Here is a 14,474-nt window from a genome sequence, read left to right on the forward strand (position 1 = left end):
CAAATTGTGATTCAATAGGTTCAAATGAATATAAAATGTGTTATTTATATATGTGAGAAATCTTGGATCTAATAAAATGTTAAATCCAAATCACATAATAAACTTCACTTGTATTGGAAGATAATAACACTTATGAACCTAATAGGTTGTGAGAGTATAATAACTATTTGTACAAATAACTAATATCAATAAGATTAGTTCATTACAAGGAGTTATAGATCAGTATATATATATATATATATTGCATACTTGAGTATCCTAAAAATTGGCAGTGGTCAATATGTTAATATATACTTGGATGTCACATATCAGTGCGTTTATGCATACTTGGGTATTCCAGAATTGCCTAACAATAAGGGCCCTTTTAATGCTGGTAGCTAAGTTTGTGGGTTCATTCCACTACACTCTTCACTGCGTGAGAACACAATTATACTTAGGTATCAGATATCAGTGTGATTAGTGCATACTGTGATATTTCAGCATTTTCCCAAGGAATCAAGTTATTAGTGAGGCTGACAGCTAAATTGTATCAAATATCAATGGATTTTGTGCATACTGTGGTATTTATAGCTTGCCTCACAATAAGGTCACCTGTGATGCTAGTAGCTGAATTAGTGGATTGATTCCACTCCACCGTTCCAGTACTGAAACCAATTTTACACTTGGGTATCAAATGTCGGTGTGATTAGTACCGTTTGTAATGTTTCAGTATTCTCTAGTCATTCTAGTTATTTGTAAGACTAGTAGCTGAATTTGCTAATAATTTCTACAATCGGTAGAGTTAGCTGGATAATACCCCAATTGGCTGGTATTATATGTGGTTACTCCAACACAGATTTAATCGTATTTATCTTGGCCCATATATACCATTCTTATATAAATAGTTTTAACACATACTCTGTCAATACTAGGAAGGGTTAATAATTCCCTAGATTGTTAGATGAGTTTGTCAATAATGGATTACTAAATGCTGCATGAGAGTAAGTGTCATTTATAAGAATATAATATTAGTGCGCAGAGTAAATTGTGCAGCCCTTATACATTTGCGTAAGGATGTTTAGTGCAGTTCTAATTAAATAAAGACAATTAAAGGTCTCAACATAGCTGTCATTCTATATATGCCTAGTCGATTTATTCGACTTAATAAATCTTATCCGGCAGCAGTTAAGACCTGTGTTAGACACCGCCACAGTGTGTGGTTAGAAGTTCACTTGTATCCTTAGATTAACTGCAAGATTTAAGCAGCAACACCACCGCAGCAGTGTGTGGTTACAGGTTCGCTTGAGTTATTAAATTAGCTGCAAAGTTTTAGCCAGCTGCATCTAAAAACAATGTTAGCTGCACGCACACCAGACAATAAACACTTAGTATGGCTAATTACAACACCAGTCTTAAATCTGTATGAGCCGATATATTCCCTGGCCCTTACATTAACCCCTAAAGTATATTCAGGTGTAAAAGTGTCCTTGAGCCTTGGGGCCGTTATTGCATAGTATGCCAGTCTTAGAGTGAAGTAAATTAGCTAAGGTAGTAGACCCAACGTATATTGTTAACTCGTGTGACCGCAAGTTATATAAAGCTATTATTGCCACATTAATATCAAATAGTGTCCTATACTGATCTTGGATACCATCTGAGGTATCCGGTAGGATTGAACTAAATCAAAAGAATCCTAAATTGAGCAAGCCCTAACATACACAGGAGCTCCCTGACTCCTCACCAGTGCCCTAACATGTTTCGCCGTTCTCACGGCTTTCTCTGACACACCCCCCTTTGAGAAAGCCGTGAGAAGATGGAGACTATACGAACAATTTTACCAATGATCCAGGAGGGTCAATATATGACTACCGTGGACCTGAAGGATGCATATCTTCACATTCCTATCCACAAGGATCATCATCAGTTCCTAAGGTTCGCCTTTCTGGACGAACATTACCAGAATCTTCACAAAGGTGCTAGGGTCCCTTCTGGCGGTTCTCAAGCCGCGGGGCATAGCAGTGGCGCCCTGTCTGGACGATATTTTGATCCAGACGTCAACTTATCATCTGACCAAATCTCACACGGACATCGTGTTGGCATTTCTAAGAACTCACGGTTGGAAAGTGAATATAGAAAAGAGTTCACTAGTTCCACTAACAAGAGTTCCATTCTTGGGAACTCTGATAGACTCGGTAGAAATGAAAATATTTCTGACGGAGGTCAGAAAGTCAAAGATTCTAAATACTTGCCGAGCACTTCAGTCCATTCCTCGGCGCAGTGTATGGAGGTCATTGGATTAATGGTAGTGGCAATGGACATCGTTCCGTTTGCTCGCTTTCATCTCAGACCACTGCAGCTGTGCATGCTCAGACAGTGGAATGGGGATTATACAAATTTATTTCCTCAGATAAATCTGGATCAAGAGACCAGAGACTCTCTTCTTTGGTGGTTGTCACAGGATCATCTGTCCCACGGAATGTGCTTCCGCAGGCCAGTATGGGTCATAGTGACGACGGACGCCAGCCTCTTGGGCTGGGGTGCAGTCTGGAATTCCCTGAAGGCTCAGGGTGTTTGGACTCAAGAGGAGTCTCTACTACCAATCACAATTCTGGAACTGAGAGCTAAATGCAACGCGCTTCAGGCGTGGCCTCAGTTGGCTTTGGCCAAATTCATAAGATTCCAGTCGGACAATATCACGACTGTAGCATATATCAATCATCAAGGGGGAACAAAGAGTTCTCTAGCGATGATAGAGGTTTCAAAGATAATCCGATGGGCGGAGGCTCACTCTTGCCATCTATCGGTAATCTGTATCCCAGGAGTAGAGAACTGGGAAGCGGATTTTCTAAGTCGTCAGACTTTTCATCTGGGGGAGTGGGAGCTCCATCCGGAGGTGTTTGCGTCATTGATTCATCAATGGGGCACACAGGAATTGGATCTGATGGCATCTCATCAGAATGCCAAACTTCCTTGTAACAGGTCAAGGGATCCCCAAGCTGTACTGATAGATGCCCTAGCAGTACCTTTGTCGTTCAACCTGGCTTATGTGTTTCCACCATTTCCTCTCTTGCCTCGTGTGATTGCAAGAATCAAACAGGAGAGAGCCTCTGTAATCCTAATAGCGCCTGCATGGCCACGCAGGACTTGGTATGCGGATCTAGTGGACATGTCCTCTCTGCCACCGTGGAATCTTCCGTTGAGACAGGACCTTCTCATTCAAGGTCCGTTCCAACATCCAAATCTAAATTCTCTGCAGCTGACTGCCTGGAGTTTGAACGCTTGATCTTATCTAAGCGGGGATTCTCTGAGTCGGTCATTGATACTTTGATTCAGGCTCGCAAGCCTGTCACTAGAAAGATTTACCATAAGATATGGTGTAAATATCTTTATTGGTGCGAATCCAAGGGCTACTCATGGAGTAGGGTTAGGATTCCTAGGATTTTGTCCTTTCTCCAAGAAGGATTGGAGAAGGGATTATCAGCTAGTTCCTTGAAGGGACAAATTTCTGCTTTGTCAATTCTACTACACAAGCCTCTTGCGGATGTCCCAGACGTTCAGTCTTTTTGTCAGACTTTAATCAGAATCAAGCCTGTATTTAAACCTATTGCTCCGCCATGGAGTTTGAATTAAGTTCTCAATGTTCTTCAAGGGGTTCCGTTTGAACCCATGCATTCCATAGATATTAAGCTTTTATCTTGGAAAGTTTTGTTTTTAGTTGCTATCTCTTCTGCTCGAAGGGTTTCTGAGCTTTCTGCGTTACAATGTGATTCGCCTTATCTTATATTCCATTCTGATAAGGTGGTTTTGCGTACTAAACCTGGATTCCTTCCTAAGGTTGTTTCAAATAAGAATACTAATCAGGAAATTGATTCTGGAAGACGTAGGGGTCAAAAAGCTACGGCTACCTCTTTCTTTTTGGCTGAAAAGCATCATCCGCCTGGCATACGAGACTGCTGGACAGCAGCCTCCTGAAAAGGTTACGGCTTATTCTACTAGAGCTGTGGCTTCCACATGGGCTTTTAAAAACGATGCTTCTGTTGAACAGATTTGTAAGGCTGCGACTTGGTCCTCCCTTCATACTTTTTACAAATTTGATACTTTTGCTTCTTCGGAGGCTATTTTTGGGATACAAGTTCTTCAAGCAGTGGTGCCTCCCGTTTAGTTATCTGTCTTGTCCCTCCCGTTCATCCGTGTCCTGTTGCTTTGGTATTGTATCCCACAAGTAAGGATGAATCCATGGACTCGTCGTATCTAGTAGAAGAAAAGGAAATTTATGCTTACCTGATAAATTGATTTATTCTACGATACGACGAGTCCACGGCCCTCCCTGTCATTTTAGACATTATTTTTTCAAAACTTCAGTCACCTCTGCACCTTTTTAGCTTTTCTTTTCTCTTCCTATACCTTCGGTCGAATGACTGGGGGTGGAGAGAAGGGAGGAGCTATATATACAGCTCTGCTGTGGTGCTCTTTGCCACTTCCTGTTAGCAGGAGGATAATATCCCACAAGTAAGGATGAATCTGTGGACTCGTCGTATCGTAGAAGAAATAAATTTATCAGGTAAGCATAAATTTCCTTTTTGGTGACTCTGGACGACTGCGATTCAATTGTGGTTCCTCTAGAGAAATTGAGTAAGTTGGACAGATATCTAGAAGTCCCTTCTTATTCTGATGTTTTTCGAGTTCCTAAGAGAACTTCAGAGATTATTGCTAAAGAATTGGAGATACCAGGTATTCCTTTCTCTCCTCCCGTTTTCAAGAAAATGTACCCTATAGCTGATGCTATTAGGGACTCTTGGTAGTCGATCCCTAAGGTGGAAGGAGCTATTTCCACCTTGGCTAAACAAACTACTATTCCTATCGAGGATGGTTGTGCCTTCAAAGACCCTATGGATAAGAAATTGGAGGGTCTTCTTAAAAAAAATCTGTTCATCGGGGGTTGCTATTGCAACCGGCGGCCTGCATTGTTACGGTTACAAGTGCGCCGGCTCATTGGTTTGATGCTCTGGAAGAATCTCTTAAGACTGAGACTTCCTTGGAAGAGATACAGGATAGGATTAAAGCTCTTAAATTAGCTAATTCATTTATTACGGATGCTTCTTTGCAGATTACCAAATTGGCAGCTAAGAGTTTGGGGTTTTCCATCTTAGCACACAGAGCCTTATAGTTGAAATCTTGGTCTGCGGATATGTCATCCAAGTCTAAGCTTTTGGCTATTCCTTACAAGGGGAAGACCCTGTTCGGACCTGACTTGAAGGAAATTATTTTTGACATTGCGGGAGGCAAGGGTCATCTCCTCCCTCAGGATAAGATATCTAAACAGAGAGGTCGACAGAGTAATTTTCGTTCCTTTCGAAACTTCAAGGGAATCCCCCCTTCCTCTAAACAGGAAGGTAACTATTCGCAAACCAAGTCCACCTGGAGACCCAACCAGTCTTGGAACAAGGGTAAACAATCCAAGAAGCCTGCTGCTGCTCCCAAGTCAGCATGAAGGGTTGCCCCCCAATCCAAGACCGGATCTAGTAGGGGGCACACTGTCTTTTTTTCATCCAGGCTTGGATTAGAGATGTGCAGGACCCCTGGGCATTAGAGATAGTGTCTCAGGGATACAAGCTGGAATTCAGAAATTCTTCCCCCAGAGGAAGGTTTCTTTCTTTCATGTAATTGGCAAGAGTCCATGAGCTAGTGACATATGGGATATACAATCCTACCAGGAGGGGCAAAGTTTCCCAAACCTCAAAATGCCTATAAATACACCCCTCAGCACACCCACAATTCAGTTTTACAAACTTTGCCTCCCATGGAGGTGGTGAAGTAAGTTTGTGCTAAGATTTCTACGTTGATATGCGCTTCTCAGCATTGTTGAAGCCCGATTCCTCTCAGAGTACAGCGAATGTCAGAGGGACGTGAAGGGAATTATTTGAATACGATGATTTCCCTAACGGGGGTCTATTTCATAGGTTCTCTGTTATCGGTCGTAGAGATTCATCTCCTACCTCCCTTTTCAGATCGACGATATACTCTCAATTTACCATTACCTCTACTAATAACTGTTTTAGTACTGGTTTGGCTATCTGCTATATGTGGATGGGTGTCTTTTGGTAAGTATGTTTTTTATTACTTAAGACACCTCAGCTATGGTTTGGCACTTTATGCATTTATATAAAGTTCGAAATATATGTATTGTACTTATATTTGCCAGGAGTCAGGTTCATGTATTTCCTTCAGCAGACTGTCAGTTTCATATTTGGGGAATTTAAACATTTTAAGAAATGTATTTCTTACCTGGGGTTTAAGTCTTTTTTTCAATTGACTACTTCTTGCTATTGCGGGTATTAGGCCCGCGGGTGCGTCAAATGCTAAACTTTATTGCGTCATTCTTGGCGCGAAAATTTATTTAGCGCAGAAAAAGACGTTTATGACGCAACTTCGTCATTTCCAGTGTCATTCGTGACGCCGATGCCTTTCACACCACGGCGTCAGTGACGCGAGTGTGTCATTTCCGGTTATTTTTGGCGCCAAAAAAGTTTACATTTATTATTATTTCAATACCCCATTGAGGTTTGCCTCTTGCTTTTTTCTCTATCAGAGGCCTATGCTTTTGCATTTTTTCCCATTCCTGAAACTGTCATATAAGGAAAATAGAAAATTTTGCTTTATATGTTGTTTTTTCTCTTACATTGAGCAAGATGTCCCAATCTGATCCTGCCTCAGAAGTTTCTGCTGGAACATTGCTGCCTGACATCGGTTCTACCAAAGCTAAGTGCATTTGTTGTAAAAGTGTAGAAATTATTCCACCATTTGTAATAGTTGTCATGATAAACTTTTACATGCAGATAGTGTTTCCATCAGTAATAGTACATTGCCAGTTGCAGTTCCTTCATCTTCTAATGTACATGATATACCTGTAAATTTTAAAGAATTTGTTTCTGATTCTATTCTGAAGGCTTTGTCTGCATTTCCACCTTCTAATAAACGTAAAAGGTCTTTTAAAACTTCTCATTTAGCTGATGAAATTTCAAATGACCAGCAACATAATAATTTATCCTCTTCTGATGAGGATCTATCTGATTGAGAAGATCCTTCCTCAGACATTGACACTGACAAATCTACTTATTTATTTAAAATAGAGTATATGCCTTCTTTATTAAAAGAAGTGTTAATTACTTTGGATATTGAGGTAACCAGTCCTATTGACGTTCAGTTTTCCTATGGAATAAGCCAGGTACTTCTTTTATTCCTTCTTCAAGGTTTAAAATTTTTTATCCTTTACCAGCAAAATCTATAGAGTTTTGGGAAAAAATCCCCAAAGTTGATGGGGCTATTTCTACTCTTGCTAAACGTACCGCTATTCCTATGGAAGATAGTACTTCCTTTAAGGATCCTTTAGATAGGAAGCTTGAATCCTATCTAAGGAAGGCCTATTTATATTCAGGTCATCTTCTCAGACCTGCTATTTCTTTGGCTGATGTTGCGGCTGCCTCAACTTTTTGGTTGGAGAATTTAGCGCAACGAGAATTGGATCCTGACATATCTAGCATTACTCACTTACTGCAACATGCTAATAATTTTATTTGTGATGCCATTTTTGATATTATCAAAATTGATGTTAGATCCATGTCTTTAGCTGTATTAGCTAGAAGAGCTTTGTGGCTTAAATCTTGGAATGCTGATATGACATCTAAATCTAGATTACTATCTTTCTTTCCAAGGTAATAATTTATTTGGTTCTCAGTTGGGTTCTATTATTTCAACTATCACTGGAGGAAAAGGAGTTTTTTTGCCTCAGGATAAAAAACCTAAGGGTAAATCTAAGGCTTCTAACCGTTATCGTTCCTTTCGTCAGAATAAGGAACAAAAACTCAATCCTCCTCCCAAGGAATCTGCTTCCAGTTGGAAGCCTTCCTCAAATTGGAATAAATCCAAGCCGTTTAGGAAACCAAAGTCTGCCCCTCAGTCCGCATGAAGGTGCGGCCCTCATTCCAGCTCAGCTGGTAGGGGGCAGATTAAGGTGTTTCAAGGATTTTTGGATACAATCTGTTCAAAATCATTGGATTCAGAGCATTGTCTCTCAAGGGTATCGAATAGGATTCAAAGTAAGACCTCCTGTGAGAAGATTTTTTATCTCACGCATCCCTGTAAATCCAGTAAAAGCTCAGTCTTTTCTGAAGTGTGTTTCAGACCTGGAGTCTTCAGGGGTAATCATGCCAGTTCCTCCTCAGGAACAAGGTTTGGGGTTTTATTCAAACCTATTCATTGTACCAAAGAAAGAAAATTTGTTCAGACTAGTTCTGGATCTGAAAATTTTGAATCGTTATGTAAGAGTACCAACTTTCAAGATGGTGACTATAAGGACTATTCTGCCTTTTGTTCAGCAAGGACATTATATGTCCACAATAGACTTGCAGGATGCATACCTTCATATTCCGATTCATCCAGAACACTATCAGTTTCTGAGATTCTCTTTTCTAGACAAGCATTACCAATTTGTTGCTCTTCCATTTGGCCTAGCAACAGCTCCAAGAATCTTTTTAAAGGTTCTGGGTGCCCTACTATCTGTAATCAGAGAACAGGGTATTGCGGTGTTTCTTTATTTGGACGATATCTTGGTACTAGCTCAGTCTTTACATACTGCAGAATCTCACACGAATCAACTAGTGTTGTTTCTTCGGAAACATGGTCGGAGGATCAATTTACCAAAAAGTTTCTTGATTCCTCAGACAAGGGTCACCTTTTTAGGTTTCCAGATAGATTCAGTGTCCATGACTCTGTCTCTAACAGACAAGAGACGTTTACAATTGGTCTCAGCATGCCGGCACCTTCAGTCTTCAGTCTCAGTCATTCCCTTCAGTGGCTATGTGCATGGAAGTTTTAGGTCTCATGCAGCATCGGACGCGATCTCCTTTGCTCGTTTTCACGTGAGACCTCTACAGCTTTGCATGCTGAATCAATGGTGCAGGGATATACAAAGATATCACAATTAATATCCTTGATTCCCAATGTACGACACTCTCTGACATGGTGGATAGATCACCATCGTTTGGTTCAAGGGGCCTCTTTTGTTTGGCCAACCTGGACTGTGATATCAACAGATGCAAGTCTTTCAGGTTGGGGAGCTGTTTGGGGATCTCTGACAGCACAAGGGGTTTGGAAATCTCAAGAGGCGAGATTACCAATAAATATTTTAGAACTCCGTGCAATTCTCAGGGCTCTTCAGTTTTGGCCTCTGCTAAAGAGAGAACCGTTCATTTGTTTTCAGACAGACAATATCACAACTGTGGCTTATGTCAATCATCAGGGTGGGACTCAGTCCCCAAGCTATGAAAGAAGTATCTTGGATACTTGCTTGGGCGGAATCCAGCTCCTGTCTAATCTGTAGACAATTGGGAGGCGGATTATCTCAGCCGCCAGACTTTACATCCAGGGGAGTGGTCTCTCCATCCAGATGTGTTTTCTCAGATTGTTCAGATGTGGGGTCTTCCAGAGATAGATCTCATGGCCTCTCATCTAAACAAGAAACTTCCCAGATACCTGTCCAGGTCCAGGGATGTTCAGGCGGAAGCAGTGGATGCACTGACACTTCCTTGGTGTTATCATCCTGCTTACATCTTCCCGCCTCTAGTTCTCCTTCCAAGAGTGATCTCCAAAATCATCATGGAACAGTCTTTTGTGTTGCTGGTGGCTCCAGCATGGCCACACAGGTTTTGGTATGCGGATCTGGTGCGGATGTCCAGTTGCCCGCCTTGGCCACTTCCGTTACGGCCAGACCTACTATCTCAAGGTCCGTTTTTCCATCAGGATCTCAAATCATTAAATTTGAAGGTGTGGAAATTGAACGCTTAGTTCTGAGTCATAGAGGTTTCTCTGACTCAGTGATTAATACTATGTTACAAGCTCGTAAATCTGTCTCTAGAAGGATTTATTATAGAGTTTGGAAGACTTTTCATGGTGTTCTTCTCATAAATTCTCCTGGCATTCTTTTAGAATTCCTAGAATTTTACAGTTCCTTCAGGATGGTTTGGATAAGGGTTTGTCTGCAAGTTCCTTGAAAGGACAAATCTCTGCTCTTTCTGTTTTATTTCACAGAAAGATTGCTATACTTCCTGATATTCACTGTTTTGTACAGGCTTTAGTTTGTATTAAGCCTGTCATTAAATCAATTTCTCCTCCTTGGAGTCTTAATTTGGTTCTGAAGGCGTTACAGGCTCCTCCATTTGAGCCTATGCATTCTTTGGACATTAAACTACTTTCTTGGAAAGTGTTGTTCCTTTTGGCTATCTCTTCTGCTAGAAGAGTTTCTGAGCTATCTGCTCTTTCTTGTGAGTCTCCTTTTCTGAATTGTCATCGGAATAAGGCAGTTTTGCAGACTTCTTTTCAATTTTTACCTAAGGTTGTGAATTCTAACAACATTAGTAGAGAAATTGTTGTCCCTTCCTTGTGTCCTAATCCTAAGAATTCTTTGGAGAGATCCTTACATTCTTTGGATGTGGTAAGAGCTTTGAAATATTATGTTGAGGCTACTAAAGATTTCAGGAAGACTTCCAGTCTATTTGTTTTTTGGTCCTAGGAAAGGTCAGAAGGTTTCTGCTAGTTCCTTGGCTTCTTGGTTGAAACTTTTGATTCATCAAGCTTATTTGGAGTCGGGTCAGGCCCCGCCTCAGAGAATTACAGCTCATTCTACTAGATCAGTTTCCACTTCGTGGGCTTTTAAGAATGAAGCTTCAGTTGATCAGATTTGCAAAGCGGCGACTTGGTCCTCTTTGCATACATTTACTAAATTCTACCATTTTGATGTATTTGCTTCTTTGGAAGCAGTTTTTGGTAGAAAAGTTTTTCAGGCAGCTGTTTCAGTTTGATTCTTCTGCTTTTGATTTAAGTTTTTTTCTTTCAAAGATGAAATAAACTTATTTTTGTTTTGGGTTGTGGATTAATTTTTTCAGCGGAATATGGCTGTTTTTATTTTTATTCCCTCCCTCTCTAGTGACTCTTGAGTGGAAGACTCCACATCTTGGGTATTGATATCCCATATGTCACTAGCTCATGGACTCTTGCCAATTACATGAAAGAAAACATAATTTATGTAAGAACTTACCTAATAAATTCATTTCTTTCATATTCGCAAGAGTCCATGAGGCCCACCCTTTTTATTGTGGTTATGATTTTTTGTATAAAGCACAATTATTTACAAATTTCCTTTGTTGATGCTTTCTACTCCTTTCTTTATCACCCCACTGCTTGGCTATTTGTTAAACTGAATTGTGGGTGTGGTGAGGGGTGTATTTATAGGCATTTTGAGGTTTGGGAAACTTTGCCCCTCCTGGTAGGATTGTATATCCCATATGTCACTAGCTCATGGACTCTTGCCAATATGAAAGAAATGAATTTATCAGGTAAGTTCTTACATAAATTATGTTTTCTCGATTGTCTGTAGACCAGATAAAAAGAGAGGCGTTCTTACGCTGTGTAAGAGACCTCTCCTCCATGGGAGTAATCTGTCCCGTTCCAGTTCAGGGACAGGGGTTTTATTCAAATCTGTTAGTAGTTCCCAAAAAAGAGGGAACCTTCAGACCTACAAGCAAAAAATATATATAAATATATATAAATAAATCAGAGCGCCAAATATAATATAAAAAATGTGGCAATATTCAATAATATTTCTTTCATGTAATTAGCAAGAGTCCATGAGCTAGTGACGTATGGGATATACATTCCTACCAGGAGGGGCAAAGTTTCCCAAACCTCAAAATGCCTATAAATACACCCCTCACCACACCCACAATTCAGTTTTACAAACTTTGCCTCCCATGGAGGTGGTGAAGTAAGTTTGTGCTAGATTCTACGTTGATATGCGCTTCGCAGCAGGCTGGAGCCCAGTTTTCCTCTCAGAGTGCAGTGAATGTCAGAGGGATGTGAAGAGAGTATTGCCTATTTGAATTCAATGGTCTTCCTCTAGGGGATCTATTTCATAGGTTCTCTGTTATCGGTCGTAGAGATTCATCATTCACCTCCCTTTTCAGATCGACGATATACTCTTATATACCATTACCTCTACTGATTCTCGTTTCAGTACTGGTTTGGCTGTCTACTATATGTAGATGAGTGTCTTAGGGTAAGTAAGTCTTATTTTTTATGACACTCTCAGCTATGGTTGAGCACTTTATATGTAAAGTTCTAAATATATGTGTTTAAACTTATATTTGCCATGATTCAGGATAATCAGTATTCCTTATTTCAGACAGTCAGTTTCATTATTTGGGATAATGCATATGAAATATTTTTTTCTTACCTTAAAAGAATTTTTTCAAATTAACTTTTTTTCCCTGTGGGCTGTTAGGCTCGCGGGGGCTGAAAATGCTTCAATTTATTGCGTCATTCTTGGCGCTGACTTTTTGGGGGCAAAAATGTTGTCATTTCCGGCGCCCTAATTGACGCGGGAAGTTTGTGCATGGTTGCGTCATTTTTTGACGTTCAGACGTTTTTTTGCGCCAAAATTGTAGGCGTCGTTTTTTTCGACGTCACAGGATGTGGCGTCATATTTGGCGCCAAAAAATATGTGCGTTGTACTTGGCGCCAATAATGTGGGCGTCATTCTTGGCGCCAAAAAATGTGGGCGTCATTCTTATCTCCACCTTTTTTTCACATTATTTCAGTCTCATTTTTCATTGCTTCTGGTTGCTAGAGGCTTGTTCATTTGGCATTTTTTACCATTCCTGAAACTGTCATTTAAGGAATTTGATAATTTTGCTTTATATGTTGTTTTTTCTATTACATATTGCAAGATGTCTCAACATGACCCTGGATCAGAATCTACTTCTGGAAAGACTCTGCCTGATTTTGGTTCTACCAAAGTTAAGTGCATCTGTTGTAAACTTTAGGTAACTGTTCCTCCGGCTGTTGTTTGTGATAACTGTCATGATAAACTCTCTAATGCAGATTGTGTTTCCATTAGTAATAATCCATTACCTGTTGTTGTTCCTTCAACATCTAATGTTCAGGATGTCCCTGTTAATGTAAAAGAATTTGTTTCTAAATCTATTAGGAAGGCTCTGTCTGTTATTCCTCCTTCCAGTAAGCGTAAAAGGTCTTTTAAAACTTCTCATATTTCAGATGAATTTTTAAGTGACCGTCATCATTCTGACTTATCTGTTTCTGATGAGGATCTATCTGGTTCAGAAGATTCTGCCTCAGATATTGACACTGATAAATCTTCATATTTATTTAAGATGGAGTTTATTCGTTCTTTACTTAAAGAATTGTTAATTGCATTAGATATGGAGGAGTCTAGTCCTCTTGATACTAAATCTACTAAGCGTTTAAATTCGGTTTTCAAACCTCATGTAGTTATTCCTGAAGTTTTTCCAGTTCCTGATGCTATTTCAGAAGTAATTTCTAGGGAATGGAATAGTCTGGGTACTTCATTTACTCCTTCTCAAAGGTTTAGGAAATTGTACCCTGTGCCATCTGATAGATTAGAGTTTTGGGATAAAATCCCTAAAGTTGATGGGGCTATTTCTACTCTTGCTAAACGTACTACTATTCCTACGGCGGATAGTACTTCCTTTAAGGATCCTTTAGACAGGAAACTTGAATCCTTTCTAAGGAGAGCTTATTTATGTTCAGGTAATCTTCTTAGACCTGCAATTTCTTTGGCTGATGTTGCTGCAGCTTCAACTTTCTGGTTGGAGGCTTTAGCTCAACAAGTGTCAGACCATAATGCTTATAGCATTGTTAAACTTCTTCAACATGCTAATAACTTTATTTGTGATGCCATTTTTTATATCATTAGAATTGATGTCAGATATATGTCTTTAGCTATCTTAGCTAGAAGAGCTTTATGGCTTAAATCTTGGAATGCAGATATGACTTCTAAGTCAACTTTGCTTTCTCTTTCTTTCCAAGCTAATAAATTATTTGGTTCACAGTTGGATTCTATTATTTCAACTGTTACTGGGGGGAAAGGAACCTTTTTGCCTCAGGACAAAAAATCTAAAGGTAAATACAGGGCTGCTAATCGTTTTCGTTCCTTTCGTCAGAATAAAGAACAGAAGCCTGACCCTTCCCCTAAAGGAACGGTTTCCGTTTGGAAACCTTCTCCAGTCTGGAATAAATCCAAGCCTTTTAGAAAGTCAAAGCCAGCTCCTAAATCCGCATGAAGGTGCAGCCCTCATTCCAGCACAGCTGGTAGGGGGCAGGTTATGATTTTTCAAAGATATTTGGATCAATTCGATTCACAGTCTTTGGATTCAGAACATTGTTTCTCAAGGATACAGAATAGGTTTCAAGATAAGACCTCCTGTGAGAAGATTTTTTCTCTCTCGCATTCCAGTAAACCCAGTGAAGGCTCAGGCATTTCTGAAATGTGTTTCAGATCTAGAGTTGGCTGGGGTAATTGTGCCAGTTCCAGTTCTGGAACGGGGTCTGGGGTTTTACTCAAATCTATTCATTGTACCAAAGAAGGAGAATTCCTTCAGACCAGTTCTGGATCTAAAAATATT

The sequence above is a fragment of the Bombina bombina genome, chromosome 4 (genome assembly GCF_027579735.1).
Source record: "Bombina bombina isolate aBomBom1 chromosome 4, aBomBom1.pri, whole genome shotgun sequence".
Lineage (NCBI taxonomy): Eukaryota > Metazoa > Chordata > Amphibia > Anura > Bombinatoridae > Bombina > Bombina bombina.